The following is a 2,500-nucleotide window of genomic DNA, read 5'->3' as shown; positions in this document are numbered from 1 at the left end:
TTTCTGTCGAATTTAACGATAGACTAATCCAATGGACAGAGCGAACACCGACACAACCTCTCGCTCACTCGTCTCCACCTCTACTGCCTGTGACTACCCAGGTGCGCCTAGGAGGGGTCGGCGCATAGAAAACGGGAAGCGATCGGGAGGTTATCTCGGGAGTTGATATTTAACGGAATGAGGCTTCATGAAAAAAAAGTAAGGTGATGGATGTGTCTTACGAATTTATATTCAAGGAATGCCTTCCGTTTATTTTTTTTTTCGATTACGTGTACCTTATACATATACCTATGTATCTAATATACTATGTATACAGCTAGATACCCCCGTAATCATATATACAATAAAAATATTTACGAATATCGGCGTCTCTAAGAAATCAATTCCACTCGAAAAAACATACCAAACGGACCCTATTTACCGAAACACGTACAAGACGTCTAGCATCAAGACAGTTAACCAGTCACGGGTGAGGGAGGAAGAAAAAAAAAATAATAATAACAACAATAAGAGCGGGGAAAATCAGATCTAGACAGCCCGCCCTCCGATCATCCCACGCTTATCTTCCTCCTGAGCTCACGTAACACACACCGAATAAGCAGTTATTTTAATAAGCCCTCTAGAAACACACACACTCATTTTTCCTTCGCTGGACCCGCCGGCATGAGAGAGAGCATATCAAATCCACTACATATTAGGCGTTCCGGACTGAGATCTTAGCGGAAGCCAGAGGGCGGAGACACGCCACGCTGCGCTGCCTTCTGCCGGAGAAGGTCGGCGCTCGCTGTACCTCGCTGCCTTAGGGTACGGGAGAAAATCCGCGTGGGTGGGACACCTTAATAAGTCGAAATGAAAAAAGAAGAGTAAATCAGATCGGAATTAAACAGGGAAATGGAGAGTGAGTATTTTTGTATGTCTGTAAGGCTAATTGAGTATCAGTCGACGACAAAATTATTCTTGTTATTACCATATCACAATTTCTAACATTAAAATATAGGACATTGTATGTGTATTAGAAAGCTTGTATATTACGAGTGTATCGTTAACATCTGAAAATCATGAGCATCCCTGTAATAACTCTCCATCTATCTATCTTACTATCTGCCTTTCTCTTTAATTTCTATTCCTCCATTCCTTCAATTTGCTTCTCGTTGACCCTCGAGATCGACGACCAGGAGGGTTACCGAGCGAGGGGGTTGGAGCACTGCCCACGGCCCGAGGATCAGAAGGATACCCACTCGAAGTAATGGTTTTTCACTGTCAAATCTTCTCAAAGATCTTCTCAAGTCGACCCTTTCCTATCCCTTGAGAGGAAGTTCCTGACGTCGAGCCATAAACTTCTTCGGCCTGGAAGTTATTCAATGATGTAGAGGATAAACATTATAATAAATCAAAAGATTTCAAAATGTGAATGAAAAGGTTTGTTCCGAAGACTGGCGAAAGGAAGTAGATTTTAGGGATGTAGAAATGAAGGGAATGAATGAATGAATGAATCTGATGAAGGAAGGGTGTTAAAGTTACCAATGATGTAAAAAAAAAAAAAAAAGAAAAAAAAAGACCGAAAAACTGACACGACACCGAATCTGACACTTTTATGTCACTTTTCTCTGACTTGACGACACGGCAGCTTATCTGACACTTTTTTTTATGACACTTTCACCTGAGATAACGGAACCAGTTTTAAAAAAATTGTCCGTCACCATAGACATCTTGACTTTATATCATATTCACGTAAAACCATGCCTTCCCTCGAGGTAAAACGCAGTGTGACAAGGTTGTCATCGTGTCACATTCAGTTACGCTGGAAACATGTTCTCACGAAATAACTTGTCTTCGGAAAAAAAGTGTATATCGGCTGTAATAAAACCCAGAATTTATCCATTAGAGTTAGAAAGTTACAATGAAATATATATTTTTCTTTTTTTGAGACCATATCTCATCGCTTTCCGAGGTGGTGTATTCACATAATTAAAAATACTTTCTCATAGTTTCTTTTGATATCGTATCCAGACACGTGGAGATCCTTTTACTAACCGCGACTTTGCCCGTGAGAGAATAACTAGTTGAATAAAATAGATGAATAAGATTTATTTATGAAATGAGCAAATGAAATTAATAAATAGACAAATAGATCAATACAAGAGATAGATAAATAGGTGAATACGATAGATAGATAGATATACAAATAGATATATGAATAGATGAATAAATAGCTCGATCAATGTAATAGCTGAATAAATAAATAGGTAGATCAGTGCAAAAAGACGATCAAAGAAACAGATTAACACAATAAGAAAATAATTAAGCTAATCAATGCTTCCAAACTCGGAAATCCAGAAGATTCGAATTTCTGAAGCAAGTGAAACCGAAGCGTGACGCACGAGGGATGGCGACGCTAAACGTTCTGGAAGATTCGCCACCTCTAGCGAAATGCATTGCCTCTTTATTTACAAACTACTTTTTCTTTTAACTCACGATGTTTATCTGTAATGCATACCGG

At 39.1% G+C, this 2,500-nt stretch overlaps 1 protein-coding gene across 1 annotated transcript in view; it reads right to left on the bottom strand.

Moving 5' to 3' along the window:
- Window positions 1–122, bottom strand: part of LOC122258174 (uncharacterized) — a 28,476-nt gene extending 28,354 nt beyond the window's left edge. The window contains exon 1 of the mRNA XM_086550523.1: window positions 1–122. This exon is cut by the window's left edge and continues 5 nt beyond it. The gene's annotated coding sequence lies outside the window, so the exon portion shown is untranslated.
- Window positions 123–2,500: the final 2,378 nt, after the last annotated feature.

This window comes from Penaeus japonicus, unplaced genomic scaffold (genome assembly GCF_977035675.1).
Source record: "Penaeus japonicus unplaced genomic scaffold, GWHDUDI00000001_assembly GWHDUDI00000023, whole genome shotgun sequence".
Taxonomy (NCBI): domain Eukaryota; kingdom Metazoa; phylum Arthropoda; class Malacostraca; order Decapoda; family Penaeidae; genus Penaeus; species Penaeus japonicus.
This window is presented reverse-complemented; position numbering and strand designations above follow the sequence as displayed.